The 21601-nt window shown below is 44.5% G+C and overlaps 1 protein-coding gene across 2 annotated transcripts in view; it reads left to right on the top strand.

The window, feature by feature from the left end:
- AXDND1 (axonemal dynein light chain domain containing 1) overlaps positions 1-21601 on the top strand; it is a 134163-nt gene that overhangs the window by 9137 nt on the left and 103425 nt on the right. The window lies entirely within an intron of this gene.

Genomic DNA, 21601 nt, shown 5'->3' with positions numbered 1-21601 from the left:
AAGGTGCAGACCACAATGTTTAAGTTTCTCAATTTTTGATATACTGCCTCTTTTGAAGCACAAATTGAGGTGGTTTACATATGGCTATTCCGGTACTTGCACTGTCCCTGGTGGACTCACAATCTTAAGTATATTGTACCTGGGGCAATGGAGGGCTAAGTGACTTGTCCAGGGTCACACGGAGCTGCAGAGGGAATTGAACCTGGTTCCCCAGGATCTTAACCTACTGCTGACCATTAGGCAGCAGTGGGAATTGAACCTGGTTCCCCAGGTCCACAACCTGCTGCACTAACCATTAGGCCACTCCTCCACTCCAAAACTCTTCTAGAACCTGCTGCAGGAGTAGTATCAAGCCATCTTCTTGTCTCTTCAGCATTTGCAACCTGAGCTGGTCCCAGGATCAGGAGTTTAGTGTAGAAATCAAACCAGGATTTTTTTGCACATTGAGCATTGGGCTGACCTCTTGTAGAATTTAATATAATTACAATGTTGATTCTATGTCAGTAAGATGACAGTTTGTGCTTGGGTTTATAGTGGATTAAATTAATGCAAATGTCACACAATGTTATTCAGGGCACAGTTCCACAGTTTGCTAGTATACTATCTTAGACATGGTAATATAAAAATGGCATGCATGATTCAATACACAGCTAGCATTTCAAGGAGTAACCTGTATTACAAATTGTTTAAAGTAATATTTAGTATGAATTTGTCAAAGAGTTTTGCATATCTGATTTAAACAGTGATTATAGTTTGCAGTTAGCAGTTGTAGGCTTCACTTCTGTGAGTTAGCTGTAGTTTCTTCTCAGACTGGGACCAGATAGCATATAAGCATTGCCATACTGGGACAGACCAAAGGTCCATTAAGCCCAGTATCCTGTTTCCAACAGTGGCCAATCCAGGTCACAAGTACTTGGCAAGATCCCCCAGAACAGCAAAACAGATTTTATGCTGCTTATGCTAGAATATGCAGTGAATTTTTTTCAAGCCCATCTTAATAATCGCTTATGGACTTTTTTTTTTGTTTTTAAAGAAATTATCCAAACCTTTTTTATACCCTGCTAAGCTAACTGCTTTTACCACATTCTCTGGCAATGAATTCCAGAGTTGAATTACTTGTTGAGTGTTGAAATATTTTCTCCAATTTGTTTTAAATTTACTACTTAATAGCTTCTTTGTGTGCCCTCTAGTCACATCTACCTATGCCACTCCATTCAGTATTTTAAAACCCTCTATCATATCTCTCCTCAGCTGTCTCTTCTTCAAGCTGAAGAGCCCTACCGCTTTAGCCTTTCCTCATAGGGAAGTCGTCCCATCCTCTTTATCATTTTCATTGCCCTTCTCTGTACCTTTTCTAATTCCACTATATCTTTTTTGAGATGCGGTGACCAGAACTGCACACAGTATTCTAGGTTCGGTTGCACCATGGAGCGATACAAAGGCATTTTTGTTTTCCATTCCTTTCCTAATAATTCCTAACATTCTGTTTGTTTTCTTAGCCACTGCTGCACATTGAGCAGATGGTTTTAAGGTATTATCAACGATGACACCTAGATCCTTTACTTGGGCAGTGACTCCTAATGTGGAACCTTGCATCATGTAACTATGGTTTGGGTTCCTCTTTTCCATCTCTAGATTATTTATAAATATGTTAAAAAGCAGTGGTCCCAGCACAGACCCCTGGGGAACTCCACTATCCACCATTCTGCATTGAGAATACTGACCATTTAACCCTAGTTTCTGTTTTCTATCCTTTAACCAGTTTTTAATTCACAATAGGGCATTGCTTCCTATCCCATGATTTTCTAATTTCCTCAGGAGTCTTTCATGAGGTACTTTATCAAATGCCTTTTGAAAATCCAGATACACAATATCGACTGCCTCACTTTTATTCATATGCTTATTCACCCCTTCAAAGAAATGTAATAGATCGGTGAGACAAGATTTCCAGACTAAATCCATGTTTGTTTTGTCTCATTAATCCATGCTTATGTATATGCTCTATAATTTTGTTCTTTATAATAGTCTCTACCATTTTGCCCAGCACTGATGTCATGCTCACCGATCTATAATTTCCTGGATCACCATTGGAACCCTTTTTAAAAATCGGCATTACATTGGTCACCTTCCAATCTTCCGGTATCATGCTTGATTTTAAAGATAAATTACATATTACTAAGACTAGCTCTGCAAGTTCTTTTTTCAATTCTATCAGTACTCTGGGATGTATGCTATCCGGTCCAGGTGATTTGCTACTCTTTAATTTGCCAAATTGCTCCTTTACATTTTCCATGTTCACAGAGATTTGTTTTAGTTTCTCTGACTCATCAGGATTGAATACCATTTCTGTTACTTGTATCTCTCCCATATCTTTCTTGGTGAATACTGAAGCAAAGAATACATTTAATTTCTCCACTATGACCGTGTCTTCTCTGATTGCCCCTTTTATCTCTCGGTCACCTAGCAGTCCAACTGATTCTTTTGCCAGTTTCTTGCTTCTATTATACCTTAAAAAAAAGTTATTACTCTGCGTTTTTGCCTCTAACGCAGTCTTCTTTTCAATGTCTCTCTTTGCCTTCCTTGTCAGCACTTGCATTTGACTTGCCATTCCTTATATTGTTTCCTATTACTTTCAGTCGGATCCTTCTTCCTTTTTCTGAAGGATTTTCTTTTAGCTCTAATAACTTGCTTCACCTCACTTTTTGACCAGGCCAACTGTTTGTCCTTCCTTCCTCCTTTTTTAATACATGGAGTATGTCTGTTCTAGGCTTCTAGGATGGTATTTTTGAACAGCATTCATGCCTGATGTAAATTTTTGATCTTTGCAGCTGCTCCTCTAAGTAGCAGCTGGTGCATCTCAGTGTCGGATGATTTTGATAACTTACCTTTAGAAAACTGAAGAGTTTCAACATTCTGATCATTTGTTTGTCTTGTTCGGGGGTTAGGACAAGGCAGCTGCAGTTTCTAAAGCAACTATAGCTCATAGGCTGACACGAAGACTTCCTTAAGCCAATCATCTTAAAGGGCAGCCAGTTCCTCAAACTCTTAAGGTGCATTCCACATGGGGCATGGCGACCTTGTGGGCTGAAAGTGGTCTGAGTCAACTGCAGGATATCTGTAGAGCGGCAGTGTGATCTTCCTTGCATGCCTTCACAAAACACTGTCAGATGTACAAGCGAAGCTGGATGCGACATTTGGCGCAGGAGTATTGACTTCTGGGCTCCAGGGATCCCAACCATGATTCTTAATGCTTTGGTGCTTCCCGAGTGTCAACATCTAGACTGGTCTGGAGGGCTGACCAGGAAGGAGAATTAACATAAGAATAGCCATACTGGGTCAGACCAATGGTCCATCTAGCCAAATATCCTGCTTCCAGCAGTGGCCAATCCAGGTCACACGTACCTGACAGAAACCCAATTAGTAGCACTATTCCTTTCTACCAGTCCCAGGGCAAGCAGTGGCTTCCCCCATGTCCATCTCGATAACAGACTGTCCCCAGTTCTTTTTTATATTTTTCTTGTTCCATTAGCAGTAATCATTCAAGATTTTGATGTTAGTGTCTTTATCTATGCTGATGACGTTCTCTAGGTTATCTATAAATCTGTTGTCAACCTTGATATCACCTTCCTACAGGGTTGTCCTGTGGCAGTGTCACATAGGCTTGAGGAGCTTCTGTTCCTTAAACCTATTCTTCTCCTTTCATTTACCTATTAAGAAGCAGATTCTCTATTCGAAGAATGGGTGTGTCTCAGCATCTTGGCAGCCAGGCTATGGTATTCCTCAGGGGTCACTGCTCTTCCCCTTCTATCAAATGTGAATATGAGACTGCTAGGTGATCTGTTAACTTCTTTAGGTATATTAATTATGTCATGTGCTGATGACATATTTCTTCTTGGTCCAGTATTGGACACTTTTGAAAATGTTCTCAAACTTAATAGACAGAAGACCAAGGTGTTCTGGTTTGGGGACTTTGATTCTTTAACCCCAAAATTTTTGAAGCTTGCTACTGGAAGGTTTTAGAGATTGAAAACAAATCTAAAATCTTGGGTGTAATATTAGATTCTGAATTTACTTTGGAAATCAAGTCAATTCCCTTGTTGAAAGTTTAATTTTCAGCTTTGACAGTTTAGATCAATTCATTCTGTTCTCAGTGTTCAAAGCATTAGAAGCATTGCCCAATTAGTTTTGTTGCCATACCTGGACTATTGCAATTCTTTATACAGAGGTATTGCTGGAAAGCTGTTGAAGTGATTGCAGCTGCTCCAAAACACAGCCGCAAGGTTAATATTTTTTGAAAGAACAGATTTGAGAGAGTATCTCCATTGCTTAGAAATCTCCATTGACTTCCAGTTTCTTCTCATATATGTTAAGATTGCATGTTTTGTTTTTAAATTCCTTGCTGGCCAAAATGTGGTTGACATAACAAATCATTGGTTCTCATTAAGATCTAGCAAGTCCTTTTGATTGGCTCAAGCTTTCACTATGTCATTTCCAATCTGCAGAGGGGTTAAGCTAAAAATATATTTGGATTCTTCTTTCAAACAATTATTTTTATTTATGTATTTTATTGCATTTGTATCCCACATTTTCCCACCTCTTTGCGGGCTCAGTGTGGCTTACAATACATTGTTAATGATGGAAATACAATTTGTTACAGTACTGTTATGGTTACATAGTGAGGAGTTATGTGACGGCAAAGTGAAAATCAAAATATCATTTGGGGAAATAGAACAGTGGAATGTATCAATGGGGAAATGATAGGGCAATAGAATGTAATTTTGGAAGTAGAACAGTGGAATGTATCAATGGACAAAATATCATTTGTGGATAGAACAATGCAGTGTATCGATGGGGAAATGATAGGGCGATAGAACAATAGCAAGAGAGCATTAGGGTATAGCAATTTTATCTGAGGGTAGAGTTTTAGGTGTGGTGAAAGTACGGGGAAGAGAATTCAGAAGAGAGTGTATTGATGCATTTTTATTAGTGTGTATGGAATTCATGTGTTCTGATCCTTGCAATAGATTTTTTCGAAGAGATGAGTCTTCAGTAGTTTGTGGAAGTCGGTTAGTTCGTAGGTCATTTTCAGGTTGCGTGGTAGTGTATTCCAGTAGTGCGTGCTCATATAAGGGAAGGTTGATGCATGCAGTACTTTGTATTTTATATCTTTGCACTTCGGGAAGTGGAGATTGAGGAAAGTTCGGGATGATCTTTTAGCGTTTCTGGGTGGTAGGTCTATTAAGTCAGACATGTATGCAGGGGCTTCACCGTGAATGATTTTGTGAACCAAGGTGCATACTTTAAAGGTGATGCGTTCCTTGAGTGGGAGCCAGTGTAGTTTCTCAAGTAAAGGTTTTGCACTTTCGTATTTTGGCTTTCCGAAGATGAGTCTGGCTGCTGTGTTCTGGGCAGTCTGAAGTTTCCTCAGTATTTGCTCTTTGCAGCCTGCGTATAGTGAATTGCAGTAGTCCAGGTGGCTGAGTACGAGTGATTGCACTAGGCTGCGGAAGACAGATCTTGGGAAGAATGGTCTTAGTCTTTTCAGTTTCCATATGGAGTAGAACATCTTTTTGGTTGTGTTGTTCGCATGAGTCTCAAGTGTTAGGTGGCGGTCAATAGTGACTCCAAGGATTTTTAAAGTTTCTGAGATTGGTAGATTTAGTTTAGGTGTGTTAATAGCAGTGAATTTATTCGTGTTGTATTGGGAGGTAAGTATGAGGCATTGAGTTTTTTCTGCATTCAGTTTCAATCGGAATGCATCTGCCCAGGTGTTCATGATGTGTAGACTTTGGTTGATTTCGTTGGAGATTTCATTAATGTCTTGTTTGAATGGAATATATATTGTTACATCATCGGCATATATGTATGGGTTAAGGTTATGATTCGATAGAAGTTTTGCCAAGGGAATCATCATTAGGTTGAAAATGGTTGGTGAGAGGGAGGATCCCTGCGGTACTCCACATTCAGGTGTCCATGCAGCAGACGTAGTTGAGTTTGATGTGACCTGATATGAGCGCTGGGTTAGGAACCCCTTGAACCAGTTTAGGACATTGCCTCCGATGCCAAAATAATCAAGTATGTGTAGTAGGATTCCGTGATCAACCATATCAAAGGCACTTGACATGTCAAATTGTAAGAGGAGTATGTTGGAGCCGGTTGCAATCATTTGCTTAAATTTGGTCATTAGGGTAATTAGTACTGTTTCTGTGCTGTGGTTTGACCGGAATCCTGATTGGGCATCATGCAGTATTGAGAACTTGTTGAGATAGTTTGTGAGTTGTTTGGTTACTATCCCTTCGGTTATTTTGGTTATTAATGGTATGGATGCAACTGGTCTGTAGTTAGTTATTTCGCTTGCGTTTTTCTTTGTGTCTTTGGGTATTGGGGTGAGTAGAATTTTTCCTTTATCCTTTGGGAAAAGTCCATTTTGCAGCATGAAGTTCACGTGGTTCGTTAGGTCTATTATGAATTGTTAAGGAGCTGATTTCATGAGGTTGTTTGGGCAGATATCTAGTTTGCAGTGGGATTTGGCGAATCTTCTGAGCGTTTTGGAGATGAGGTTCTCTGACAGTGATTCAAATTCGGTCCAGGTTCTGTCTGCTGGATATATTCCGTCTTCTGGGTCTAGACAGTTTAGGAGTGTGGCATATTCGGTGGGGCTGGTGGGTATTTTAAGTCGTAATTGTATGATTTTTTCCTTGAAGTATTTCGCAAGGTCGTCGACCCCTGGAGTATCTTTGCTGTTGTTTGTAACTGGTGTGGTGTCCAGCAGTTTATTTACAAGGTAGAAGAGTTTGTGTGTGTCTTTGTAGTTAGGTCCAATCATTGTTTTGTAGTGTAGTCTTTTGGTCTGTTTTATGGTATATTTGTATTTCCTCCGAAGTGATTTCCAGGCATTTAGTGTGTGTTCATCTTTCTTTTTGTTCCATGCGCGTTCTAGTTTTCTGACTTGTGTTTTGAGTTCTTTCAGCTCTTCGGTGAACCATGGATTTGATTTTTTCCTGTGTGATGTTCTGGTTTGGATTGGGGCAATTGTGTCTAATGTTGTTTTACATATGTCATCCCATTCTTGGAGGAATTGAATGGTGTCTGTGTTTGTTGACCATTCATTTTGGTAGACTTGTTGCCAGAATGTTGTGGGGTCTATTTTTCCTTTCGTGGTGTATGTTGTTCGTTCGTGTTTGTTGACTGCGTTTTTGTGTATTTTTCGCCAGTGGATAGAGACATATGCTTTATGGTGGTCTGTCCATGGTGTGTGTGTCCACCTTGTGTCTGTAAGTAGGAGAGTTGAGTCTGGGTCGAATTTGTATGTAATTATGTCAAGTGTGTGTCCTTTTTCGTGTGTTGGTTGAGTATTAGGTGCGTGTAAATCCCAGAGTTTTAAGAATTCTTTGCATTCTTGTGTGCTTGTTGAGGTGTCGTCTTCGAGGTGTAGGTTGATATCTCCTATTATGAGGATGTTTGAGGCAGAGACACATGTGTTCGAGATGAAGTCCATGAGTTGCGTTTGGGAGTCTTTCCATTTTCCTGGTGGTCTGTAGAATAGGATTGCGTTGAGTTGTCCTTGTAGGTTCGGGTGGGTGATTCTTGTCGAGGCGATTTCGAGTTGTGGTGAGGTGGATTCGCCAGTGGTTGTGATGGTGAACTCAGATTTCCATATCATCAAGCTGATCAATCCATAGACTGGTGGGTTGTGTCCATCTACCAGCAGGTGGAGATAGAGAGCAAACTTTTGCCTCCCTATATGTGGTCATGTGCTGCTGGAAACTCCCCAGTATGTTCTCTATCTCAGCAGGTGGTGGTCACACACAGCAGCAGCTCTGGCTAGGCCTCCAAGCCTAATTTTTAGGTTTTGTTGAGTGCCTGGGGTTGAGGGCTCTTTTGAGCAAGTGCAAACCTGGTGGTGCCAGGTCCCTCCTTTTCTCCCCCCTCCCGCTGGCTCCGTTAAAAAAAAAAAAAAAAAAAAAAAAATTTTGAATGTCCTTAAAGGCGTTTATTTCGACGTTTATTTAAGCGTCTATTGCAGCTACTCACTGGGACACCAGGTCGTTACAGCTCGGAGCGGACAGCAGGTAATTTTTACCTTTTTATAGCGGGCAGGGGGTTCCCCGATTCTTCTCCTCGTGGCATATGGCGTCGGAGGGCGAGGGCGCAAAGGGTCGCTCCCCGGATCGCTGGAGCGCTTCTAGAGGGGATGCGGGGGTCTTCAAGCCTGATTCGCCCTTGTTGGGTGACAGTTCCCTGACCGATGTATGTCCCGGTCCTTCCTCCGGCGTGGCGGTTTTTCCCGCCATAAACGCCCATCCCCCGCTCCTCGCCTCCGCCATCTTGGCCGGCCACGCGGCTCGGACGGCTTCTTCTTGGGCCGCCCTTGAGGTTGGAGACATTAATGCCATGAACGCCCTTAATTTGGGCGACGGCACAAAAGCGGCTAAAGTTAAGAGCCGTTCTTCCCGCGCGGCTCCTTCGCGGAGTGTCGCGCCGGACGCCATCTTGGATGCGCAGCATGTCTCTCCCCCGCTCTTGCGAGCGCCGGTTGAGGGTGCGTCTAGGGCTGTTGCCCAGGCTGCGGAAGTGCACAGTCTGGGGGGTTTCTCCCCCGAGTTTGTTTTGCTGCTGCATCAGGCCTTCCTCATGCACAACGCTGCCCCTGCTCCCTCGTCTGGTAAAGAGGTTGAGGTTCCCAGAGGTAAACGCCCTCGGGTTGATTCCCAGGCCTTGGAGGAATTTGTCTCCTCCGATGTAGATGAGGGCAGCGTGTCTGAGGTCTCCCAACGGTCCTTTGCGGATTCCTTGGAGGAGACGGATCCCCGCTCGGTTGGAGCGGATGACCCCTCTGCAGCGCGGCTTTTTAGCCCAGAGGATTTGCCCAACCTGTTGCTACAGGCCATGGACACTTTGAAGATTTCCTCTCCGGAGGACGTCTCTCCCTCAGCCCCTGTTGGCTCTGCCATTATGCTGGGGACGAAGCGCCCGCCTAGAACCTTCCACGTGCATGATGCTATGCACACCTTAATTTCGGCTCAATGGGATGTCCCAGAAGCGAGCCTTAAAGTGGCTAGGGCTATGTCCCGCCTCTATCCTTTGGCTGTGAGTGAACGTGAGGCCTATCTGTGGCCTACCGTGGATTCTTTAATCACTGCGGTGACTAAGAAAACGGCGTTGCCGGTGGAAGGTGGCACGGCCCTAAAGGACGCCCAAGACAGAAGATTGGAGGCGGCCTTAAGGTCGTCCTACGAGGCTACTGCTTTAAATTTGCAGGCCTCAGTTTGCGGTTCCTATGTGGCCAGGGCGTGCCTGACTATGGTGCGGCGGGCTTCCCCCTCGGATTCTTCCTTGAGGGATGATTGGCCGGCCCTGGAATCGGGCTTGGCCTATTTGGCAGACTTGCTGTATGATGTCTTGAGAGCCTCAGCTAAAGGCATGGCTCAGACAATCTCTGCTCGGCGGTGGCTTTGGCTGAAGCATTGGTCTGCTGACCACGCCTCTAAATCCCGCCTGGCTAGATTGCCTTTTAAAGGCAAGCTGCTCTTTGGGGTCGAGCTGGACAAAATCGTGACCGATCTCGGCACGTCTAAGGGCAAGAAGTTACCAGAGGTCAGGGCTCGAGCTAGTGCTCGCCCCGGTACCTCCAGAGGACGGTTTCAGGAAGCCCGTCGGTACCGCCCGGGCAGGTCGGGCTCTTCTGCCTCCTCTTCCTTTAAGAGGACCTTCTCCCCCAAGCAGCGTTCCTTTCGCAGAGACCGCCGTCCCGGAGGTGCTCCCTCCGGTCCTCCCCCAGGGTCTCGTACCCAATGACGGGGTCTTGGTCCACGCCCCAGTGCAGATTGGAGGACGGCTGTCCTCGTTTCTGGGCGAGTGGACCACAATAACTTCAGACGCTTGGGTGCTGGAAGTCATCAGAGACGGCTACAAGCTAGAGTTCTGCCGACCCTTAAGAGACGGGTTTGTACTCTCTCCCTGCAAGTCTCCGGTCAAAGCTGTGGCAGTGCAGCAGACCTTGGACAATCTCATCCGCCTGGGGGCGGTCGTTCCGGTGCCAGAAAATCAGCTTGGCAAGGGACGTTACTCCATTTACTTTGTGGTACCAAAGAAAGGAGGTTCTTTCACAACAAGGTTCAAAAGATAAACCTTGCTTTCTCTACCTCACCAGCTCTCCCTCCACTAGTCCGTTCCCCTCTCTCTCCTTCCCCTCATTCCCTTTCCTCCTTTCCTGAAGTTACTATTGAGGAAACTACACTTCTCCTTTCTTCCTCAAAATGTACCACCTGTTCCTCTGATCCCATTCCCACCCACCTTCTTAATGCCATCTCTCCTACTCTTATTCCTTTTATCTGTCACATTCTCAACCTCTCACTTTCCACTGCGACTGTCCCTGCTGCCTTTAAACATGCTGTGGTCACACCTCTCCTTAAGAAGCCTTCACTTGACCCTACTTGTCCCTCTAATTACCGACCCATCTCCCTCCTTCCTTTTCTCTCCAAATTACTTGAGCGTGCTGTTCACCGCCGCTGCCTTGATTTTCTCTCCTCACATGCTATTCTTGACCCATTACAATCTGGTTTTCGCCCTCTCCACTCAACCGAAACTGCGCTTACTAAAGTCTCCAATGACCTATTACTGGCTAAATCCAGAGGTCAATATTCCATCCTCATTCTTCTTGATCTTTCCGCTGCTTTTGACACTGTCGATCACAGCATACTTCTCGATACCCTGTCCTCACTTGGATTCCAGGGCTCTGTCCTTTCCTGGTTCTCTTCCTACCTCTCCCTCCGCACCTTTAGTGTTCACTCTGGTGGATCCTCTTCTACTTCTATCCCTCTGCCTGTCGGCGTACCCCAGGGTTCTGTTCTTGGTCCCCTCCTCTTTTCTATCTACACTTCTTCCCTTGGTTCATTAATCTCATCCCATGGCTTTTCCTACCACCTCTATGCTGATGACTCCCAAATCTACCTTTCTACCCCTGATATCTCACCTTGCATCCAAACCAAAGTTTCAGCGTGCTTGTCTGACATTGCTGCCTGGATGTCTCAACGCCACCTGAAATTAAATATGACCAAAACCGAGCTTCTCATTTTCCCCCCCAAACCCACCTCCCCGCTCCCCCCGTTTTCTATTTCTGTTGATGGCTCTCTCATTCTCCCTGTCTCCTCAGCTCGAAACCTTGGGGTCATCTTTGACTCTTCTCTCTCCTTCTCTGCTCATATCCAGCAGACCGCCAAGACCTGTCGTTTCTTTCTTTACAACATCCGTAAAATCCGCCCCTTTCTTTCCGAGCACTCTACCAAAACCCTCATCCACACCCTTGTCACCTCTCGTTTAGACTACTGCAATCTGCTTCTTGCTGGCCTCCCACTTAGTCACCTCTCCCCTCTCCAGTCGGTTCAAAACTCTGCTGCCCGTCTCATCTTCCGCCAGGGTCGCTTTACTCATACTACCCCTCTCCTCAAGACCCTTCACTGGCTCCCTATCCGTTTTCGCATCCTGTTCAAACTTCTTCTACTAACCTATAAATGTACTCACTCTGCTGCTCCCCAGTATCTCTCCACACTCGTCCTTCCCTACACCCCTTCCCGTGCACTCCGCTCCATGGATAAATCCTTCTTATCTGTTCCCTTCTCCAGTACTGCCAACTCCAGACTTCGCGCCTTCTGTCTCGCTGCACCCTACGCCTGGAATAAACTTCCTGAGCCCCTACGTCTTGCCCCATCCTTGGCCACCTTTAAATCTAGACTGAAAACCCACCTCTTTAACATTGCTTTTGACTCGTAACCACTTGTAACCACTCGCCTCCACCTACCCTCCTCTCTTCCTTCCCGTTCACATTAATTGATTTGCTTACTTTATTTATTTTTTATCTATTAGATTGTAAGCTCTTTGAGCAGGGACTGTCTTTCTTCTATGTTTGTACAGCGCTGCGTATGCCTTGTAGCGCTATAGAAATGCTAAATAGTAGTAATAGTAGTAGTAGTGTCCGGCCTATCCTCGACCTCAAGGGGGTCAATCGGGCCTTGAAAGTTCGGCACTTTCGCATGGAGACTCTCCGCTCTGTTATAGCGGCAGTGAAGGCAGGGGAGTACCTGGCATCCTTGGACATCAAGGAAGCGTACTTGCATATTCCCATCTGGCCTCCTCATCAACGCTTCCTGCGTTTTGCAGTACTGGGCCGACACTTCCAGTTCAGAGCCCTCCCGTTCGGGTTGGCTACTGCTCCGCGGACCTTCTCCAAAGTAATGGTGTCATCGCGGCCTTCCTGAGGAAGGAAGGAGTACAAGTCCATCCTTATCTGGACGACTGGTTGATCCGAGCCCCCTCTTATGCAGAGTGCGGCAAAGCTGTGAACCGGGTGGTTGCTCTTTTGAGCTCCCTGGGATGGATCATCAACTGGGAGAAAAGCCAGCTGCGCCCCACTCAGTCCCTGGAGTATCTGGGAGTTCGATTCGACACCCAAGTGGGCAGAGTGTTCCTGCCAGACAATCGGATTGTCAAGCTTCAGGCTCAGGTGAACCAGTTCCTAGTAGCCTCTCCTCTTCGGGCTTGGGACTATGTGCAGCTGTTGGGCTCTATGACGGCCACGATGGAAGTAGTGCCCTGGGCCAGGGCTCATATGAGACCACTTCAACACTCTCTGCTGCAGCGCTGGACTCCGGTGTCGGAGGATTATGCTGTGCGCCTTCCCTTGGGCCCAGCAGTGCGCAAGGCGCTGAGCTGGTGGACGCAGATGGACAAGTTGTCTGCAGGAATGCCTCTGGTGACCCCAGAGTGGATTGTCGTCACGACGGACGCTTCCTTGTCGGGCTGGGGAGCCCACTGTTTGGGAAGGACAGCGCAGGGACTCTGGTCTCCTGCAGAGGCAAAGTGGTCTATCAACCTCCTGGAACTCAGAGCCATTCGGTTGGCGCCTTTGGAGTTCATCCCGGTACTGGCGTTGAAACCGGTACGGGTTCTGTCGGACAATGCCACGGCTGTGGCCTATGTCAACCGCCAGGGAGGTACCAAGAGCGCCCCTCTAGCCAAGGAGGCTATGAATCTATGCCAGTGGGCGGAAGCGAACCTGGAGCAGCTTTCAGCGGCCCACATTGCCGGAGTCATGAATGTCAAGGCGGACTTTCTCAGTCGCCATACCTTGGAGCCCGGAGAGTGGCAGCTATCTGCTCAGGCGTTCTTGGACATCACGAAGCGCTGGGGCCAGCCGAGCCTAGATCTGATGGCGTCATCGGCCAATTGCCAAGTGCCGCGCTTCTTCAGCAGAGGACGGGACCCTCGATCCCTGGGAGTAGATGCTCTTCTCCAACAGTGGCCGACACAAGAGCTTCTCTATGTGTTCCCGCCCTGGCCCATGTTGGGCAGGGTGCTAGACCGGGTGGCAAAGCATCCCGGCAGGGTAATCCTGGTGGGTCCGGATTGGCCCAGACGTCCCTGGTATGCGGACTTGATCAGGCTCTCAGTCGACGATCCTCTGCGACTGCCAGTGGAGCAGGGCCTGTTGCATCAGGGTCCCGTGGTGATGGAGGATCCCTCCCCCTTTGGTCTTACGGCCTGGCTATTGAGCGGCAGCGTCTGAGGAAGAAGGGCTTCTCAGACAAGGTCATCGCCACTATGCTGAGAGCGAGGAAGCGCTCTACTTCTACTGCTTACGCCAGGGTTTGGCGTATCTTTGCAGCGTGGTGTGAAGCAGGCTCACTTTCTCCCTTCACTGCTCCAATTTCTTCAGTGTTGGCGTTCCTGCAAGAAGGTCTAGAGAAAGGCCTGTCGCTCAGTTCCCTTAAAGTCCAGGTAGCGGCTCTGGCTTGCTTCAGGGGCCGCCTGAAGGGTGTTTCCCTGGCTTCGCAGCCAGATGTGGTGCGCTTTCTCAAGGGAGTTAATCACCTGCGCCCTCCTCTGCACTCAGTGGTGCCTGCGTGGAATCTCAACCTGGTGCTAAGAGCATTGCAGAAGCCGCCTTTTGAACCCTTGTCGAGGGCATCTCTGAAAGACCTGACGTTGAAAGCAGTCTTTTTGGTGGCTATCACTTCAGCCAGAAGAGTTTCCGAGCTCCAGGCGCTCTCTTGTCGAGAGCCTTTTCTGCAGTTCACTGAGGCAGGAGTGACTATTCGCACAGTGCCTTCCTTCCTGCCCAAGATTGTTTCTCGATTCCATGTGAATCAGCAGCTCTGTCTCCCTTCCTTTCGTAGGGAGGACTACCCAGAGGAGTACTCTGCTCTTAAATATCTGGATGTGAGACGAGTCATCATCAGATACTTGGAAGTGACCAATGATTTCCGGAAGTCAGATCATCTGTTTGTCCTGTGTGCAGGTCCTCTTAAGGGTCTGCAGGCTGCTAAGCCTACAGTGGCAAGATGGGTCAAGGAAGCCATTGCAGCGGCTTATGTGGCCGCGGGGAAGGTGCCGCCTATCCAGCTGAAGGCTCACTCCACAAGAGCTCAGGCGGCCTCGATGGCAGAGGCCGGATCCGTCTCCTTGGAAGAGATATGCAAGGCGGCAACTTGGGCTTCGGCTCATACATTCTCCAAGCATTACCGTTTGACTGTGGCTGCACGGGCGGAGGCCCGGTTTGGAGCTTCAGTGTTGAGGTCAGGGATTTCAATGTCCCGCCCTGGGTGAGTACTGCTTCGGTACATCCCACCAGTCTATGGATTGATCAGCTTGATGATATGGAAGGTAAAATTATGTATAATCATACCTGATAATTTTCTTTCCATTAATCATAGCTGATCAATCCATAGCCCCTCCCAGATATCTGTACTGTTTTTATTCTGGTTGCATTTCAGGTTCAAGTTTAGTCTTCAGTTACTTCAGAAAGACTTCGTGTTCAAGTTTTTTCACTTGGATTCTTCAAGAGTTAAGACGAGTTTGTGTTACAGTGAGCTGCTGCATTCCTCTCCCCTCCGTTTTACGGGGCTGGATTGAGACTTAAAATTCTGCCGGCACTCCCTCCCGCTTCGTGCAGCTGTAGGGCAGCTTTGTACCCTTCCCGCTTCGGCGGTGTTAGGGTCAGTCAGCTCCTCCCGCGGTTGCGGTTGCAGGATAAGCCAGATCCCCCCGCATCGGCGGGTGTGGTGTCCCTCCCCCGCTCCGCGGGGATGAGCTGGACGGATTCCCCTCCCCCACTTGTGTGGGGATGAGCTGGGTTAATTCCCCTCCCCCGTTTCGGCGGTGGTGAGCTGGGCAGAGTGTCCCTTCGTGGGTGTAATTCTCTAAGTGCTGAGTCCTGCGGATGGAGCTTTGATATCGACATACTGAGGAGTTTCCGGCAGCACATGACCACATATAGGGAGGCAAAAGTTTGCTCTCTATCTCCACCTGCTGGTAGATGGACACAACCCACCAGTCTATGGATTGATCAGCTATGATTAATGGAAAGAAAATTATCAGGTATGATTATACATAATTTTACCTTGTAAATTATGGCTATTCCGCCACCTCTTTTTCCATTTCTTAGCCACTAAGATTTGAAATGGGCTGCCAAATTTTGTAAGATCGACTTTCTTATCTCTTATTTAGGAAATGCCTGAAAGCTCATATGTTTTCTGCTGTTGGTATTGATTAATTTAGGTATGATTTTTTTTTCTGTCTATGTTTTACTGCTTTTTTATGTAATGTAATTCCACTTGACTAAGGTGCTTCTTTTCCTTGATTGTAATCCGCAGTGAATCCAAAATAAGATATTGTGAAATATAAGTCATCCATAGCATAGCATAGAACTGACACCTGTGTGAGCTCTTCTTGGATTCCAAAGGGGTAAGCAGTGCTCCTTTGGTAATACTCCTTTGGTCATGTGTCTGTGGCCATACTCCATAGTAAAGGCCCAGTTCTTACATGCAGCCAGACTCTTCTGCTGATGTCACTTCTAGGGTCGATGAATTATCGTGGTAGGTCTTGTTGGGTTGATTCCTCCTGATGAAGAGTTCAAAACAAGGGGGTCCCTTGTCTAGGGTTTTCTATCCTGTGTTACAGTGGTTACCACTTTCCAGATTATTCTTGCTGTACACCATCTTGGATGAATTTCTTCAGAGAGGTGATAAATAAATACTTATGAAAGTTAAGGTTACAAATATGATTGCTCTATGCAGGTTACCCCTTTATTCTTGGGAGCCTGATTAATCCATATTGGCATTCTCTGCCTATTTTCTTATGTTCTCCTCTCTTTGGTTTTGGTCTTCTCAAGTTTCTTGCTACTGAGCTAATATTAAATCCTTCACTGTTAAATATCTGTAATTTCCTTCTCCTCCCCCCCCCCCCCATGCTGTTTGTGTTGGATTATTTGTAGTAAATAATTAGCAGATTTTAGTACACATAGCTTCAGCTTTAGAAATGTTAATTTCTTTCTTCATCTCTCTCTCATTCACCCCAGAATAATTCACTGCTGAGTCACTTTAAAGTTGAAGTAACAAAACATCTGTTTACTCACAGTTTGTAGTTAGATTATAATCAGACAGGCTTATATATACATATTACTATACATTTGTCTTATCAGCTCCTTCCATGTGCTTAGATGGTAATGGATGCTCACACCACCATAGATCCTCTCAGGTTAGGAGAGATCATGAGCTCCATGTGCTCCATGTGCTGCATGTGCTGCATCTGACCCCCACAGGAAGTTGCATAGCTGTGTGACCTCTCTAAGTAATTCACATCAGAGGTCACAGAGTAATCACAGAGAAATAATAGGTGACAGGCAATGCATGTAAAATACAATTACATTCCAACAAACCCCTTCTCATGCATAACTGTCATGCAATTATTTATTCATACAAAGTCCAAGCTTTATACGCAGATTCACAAAATGTTCTCTGGGTAACGGTTTGGTCATGATGTCAGCTGTCATCTCACTGGTGTGACAATAGTGTAGACTGATGACCCCTTCTTTTGCCAACTCTCGCACGTTGTGGTATTTCGTTGCGATGTGCTTGGTGTGTGACTGAACCTTGTCATTCTGTGACAGTCGGATGCAGCTCTGATTATCTTCCATTATCTGGATTGGTCTCTTTTCAGCTATTCCGAAATCCAGCAAAAGTTTTTCAATCCACATCAGTTCTCTGCACGCTTCCGATACAGCCACATATTCAGCTTCTGTAGAAGACAAACTCACAATACTTTGTTTATGACTGGCCCATGAAATTTGTACATTTCCATACATAAACACATATCCACTTGTGGATTTATAATCAGAATGATCCCCTGCCCAATCTGAATCACAGTAACATATTAGTTTTGGATTACTATTGGCTGAAATCTTTAATTTACAATCAATGGTACCCTTTAAATACCTTACCATCCTTTTAACTGCAGTCCAATCTGATTTGGTAGGTGAGCTGACCCTTCTGCTCAAAATTCCTACTGCATTTGCTATATCAGCCCTGTATGTGGTAGTTAGGTATAAAAGCTTACCTATGGCTGATCTATATTGGATGTTATCTGGTAAAGGTTCTCTTACTGTTTCATCCTTCAGAAAATCAGTGATCATGGGAGTGCTTACAACTTGGGCATCTTGCATACCTAAACTTTCAATAAGCTCATTTATTTTCTGCTTCTGGCTTAGAAGATAAGAACCATCATTTTGTTTCTCAATTTCTATACCAAGATAGTATGACACATTACCAAGTTCTTTTATCTCAACATTGAGGTTTAAACACTTTACAATGTCCTTGTACTCTTGCTCACTTTTGCTTGCAATGAGCAGATCATCAACAAAAGCTAAAATGTATGCATATTGTCCATTTCTGCACCTAGTGTACAAGCATTTATCTGCTTCACCTTGCTTAAATCCTAAATTTGTCAATATTTCATGCAATTTTTCATTCCAACATTTTGCACTTTGCTTTAATCCATAAAGACCTTTGTTTAATTTACACACTAGCTGTCTTTGTTTTGTATTTATGAAACCTGTTGGTTGTTCCATGTACAAGTCTTCAGTTATATCTTCATGAAGAAACGCTGTTTTCACATCAATGTGGTTGACTTGCATGCCTTTTGAGACTGCAATGCTCAGAAGTGTTCTGATTGTCGTGTGTTTCACTACAGGTGCAAACACTTCATCAAAATCTTCTCCATATTTTTGAAGATATCCCTTTGCCACTAATCTGGCTTTATACCTTTCCACTTTTCCTTGTGCATTCCTTTTTAACTTGAATACCCATTTGCATCCTATAGCTTTCTTGCCAGGAGGTAATTTTGTAAGAATCCAAGTATTATTTTTATCCAATGCATCAATTTCTTCTTGTGCAGCTTTATGCCATTCAGCAGCTTCTTCTGCTGGCATTTTCTCAATCTCATCCCATGTTAAGGGCTCTTGAGCTTCTGCTGACTTTGTTAGGTAAGACAGTCTTGGGGGTGGAACACCTTTGTTTTCCCTGGATGAGCGTCTGACAACAGGTTGGTCTGACCTTTCCGCATCCTCTAAATCTGAGAGTTCTTCTCCAATTGATTCCCCTTCTCCAACTGTACTGTCTTCTTCAATGATCCTTTCTGTGTCTGTTTCCTCTGCCTGTTCCTCGTTAGATACAGATGAGTTGCTTTCAGACATCTGCCTTGGTATGGCATTTATATACACTGGCATGTCTATTATGGTTCTAGTTTCATATTCTGGATGATAAGGCTCATCTGGGATAATCCAGCCTTTATCAACCCTTTTGTTTTCATCAAAATATGTAACATGTCTTATGCCAACAATGCCAGTTTTCAGATTCAAAATTCTATATCCTTTGTGTCCTGGAGTATAGCCAACTAAAATGCCCCTTTCTGTTGTGGAATCCAGCTTATGCCTTCTTTGCTTTGGTATATGAGCATATGCTGTACTTCCAAATGTTCTTATGTGTGACAGGTTTGGCTTCCTACCATGCCATGTCTCATGTGGTGTGCGCTCAGCGCCTTTAGTTGGCATTCTGTTTTGTAGGTACACTGCTGTGAGAATGGCTTCCCCCCATAGTCTTTTAGGGAGATTGCTATCTGACAGCATACATCTGGTCATTTCCACAATTGACCTAAATTTTCTCTCTGCAACAGAATTTTGCTCTGGTGTATAAGCTACTGTTGTGATATGCTGAATGCCTTCTTGTTCTAGAAATGTGCGCATGCTTTGTGAAGTGAACTCACCACCATTGTCGGTCTGAAGAACCTTTGGTTTTCTTTCAAATTTATTGCTCACCATGGCTACGTATTTCTTCAGCATGTCTGTGACTTGACTTTTTTCTTTCAGCAAATAGGCCACACAGTATCTAGAGAAATCATCCAAGAATATTAGCACAAATCTGTTATTTCCCAATGATGGGATATTAAACGGTCCACATAAGTCACTGTGTATTAAGTCCAGCACTTTATTACTCCTATTTCCTGTGTATGCAGGAAATGAGGGTCTTACACCTTTTTGAGTAACACAGTCTATGCATTTCTCCATTTTACCAGCATCTGCACTTATCTGAATGCCGGTGGCCAGTTGCTTACTGTAAAGATCCTGGATCACCTTAGAATCACGATGTCCCAGGCGGCGGTGCCAGATTTCCAGACTACATTTACCATCATTCTTCCTTACTTGCGCCATATGTGAGGCTTCACCTGAAATGCTCAGTTTATAAACATCATTATGCATAAAAGCTTCAGCATACACTTCATCATTTTTAGAGATTGTGCACTTACTGTTTTCAAAATGAATCACAAATCCCTTCTTATCTAATGTAGATACACTAAGCATATTACACACTGCTTGGGGAATATACAAGACATCACTTACAGGAATTTTCTTTAACTTCATTAGACACTTTGCATTTTAAGAATCCAATACCTTTTGCTTGGATCTTAGCAGTCCCTGCGTTTGCAGTTTTAAGAATACCTTCCTCTGGACACATTTCCTGAAAGAAATCCTTACAATTGGTTAAATGGCATGTGCTCCCCGAATCCAAAATCCAAGTACTTTCATTTGAATTATTATTTACCATAGTCAAAGATTTTTCTGCCATTAGAAAGCCCTTGTGTTTATCTTTGTCCTTCATACATTTCCTGGTTTGAAAATTCTTTAGTTCCATTGGCTTAGGTGAGCTAGAGGGAGTGTTTTGTGTTTCCTTACACCATTTAGATACATGTCCCTCCTTTCCACATGAGTAGCAAATCAGCTTGCCCTTGGGTGGAGTTTTCCCATAGCTCCGCCTTCCTCTGTTCTTTGCCAAGAAATTTGTTTCATTTCTCTCTGACTTGCTTTGAGAACACATCTCCTCAGAATCATTTATTATGCATTCCTGCCTTAGTTTTGATGTTGTCTGTTCAAAAGATTGCCCTTCAATGGCCTCATTTACAGACCTAAAAACATCAAACTTCTTTGATAGTGAGGTAAAAAGAAATGCTCTTTTCAATGCATCACACATGGGAATTCCAGAAAGTTCTAGCTTTTGAAATGAAGACATAAGATGCATAATGTGATCATTACATTTACTTTTATCCCTTAATTTGGTTTCATTTAACTCTGCCAGCCAAATTGGTTGCTGCTTTGCATATGTAGTTGCATACATAGTTCTCAGTTTATATAAAATGTCCTTTGGTGTATCTTTTCCCTCCACTAATATGGCTTGTTTCTCTGAGAGAGCTTCCAAAAGCATGCACTTCACATAATAGTTTGCACTGTCCCATTCAGCCATATTTCAGCTGTTCTGTCTTGGTCTAAGCATATATTTAATCTTTTTGCTCGAAGGAGACATATGAATCTTAGTTCCCACTGCCGATAATTAAACTCAGTTAATTTAGGCACCTTGAGAGAATAGAACAATGGTGAATTTCTTCCCTCAGCCATTTTCTTAGCCTTCTGTCTGCTGTGTGGGGGGAGAGAGAGACAGACTGAATCTTTCCTTTAAAACTTAAGAGAAAAATGTGGCCTTTTTTTCTGCCTGGTAATATTTCTCTTCTTTTTCAATTCCTGAGCCCTGGGCCCGTAACCCTTTTGTTGGATTATTTGTAGTAAATAATTAGCAGATTTTAGTACACATAGCTTCAGCTTTAGAAATGTTAATTTCTTTCTTCATCTCTCTCTCATTCACCCCAGAATAATTCACTGCTGAGTCACTTTAAAGTTGAAGTAACAAAACATCTGTTTACTCACAGTTTGTAGTTAGATTATAATCAGACAGGCTTATATATACATATTACTATACATTTGTCTTATCAGCTCCTTCCATGTGCTTAGATGGTAATGGATGCTCACACCACCATAGATCCTCTCAGGTTAGGAGAGATCATGAGCTCCATGTGCTCCATGTGCTGCATGTGCTGCATCTGACCCCCACAGGAAGTTGCATAGCTGTGTGACCTCTCTAAGTAATTCACATCAGAGGTCACAGAGTAATCACAGAGAAATAATAGGTGACAGGCAATGCATGTAAAATACAATTACATTCCAACAGTTTGTCTGCCCCAAGCATGTTTGATTAAACTCTACTGCAGCATAATAATTTATTAATAAACAATAAAATTGATTTTCAGGTCCCCTTTAAGAGGCAGATTTGGGTCAGAGAAAGATCATATACCATTCTAAAATGTACTAGAATGACAAGGCATTTAGTTGGAGGGCAGTAAATATGTTCCATTGTTAAGAGTTAATTTACAAGTGTGATGAAAT

The sequence above is a fragment of the Microcaecilia unicolor genome, chromosome 6 (assembly GCF_901765095.1).
Source record: "Microcaecilia unicolor chromosome 6, aMicUni1.1, whole genome shotgun sequence".
In the NCBI taxonomy this organism is placed as follows: Eukaryota; Metazoa; Chordata; class Amphibia; order Gymnophiona; family Siphonopidae; genus Microcaecilia; species Microcaecilia unicolor.
Note: the sequence above shows the minus strand (reverse complement) of the source record. Positions and strands in the feature narration are given on the sequence as shown.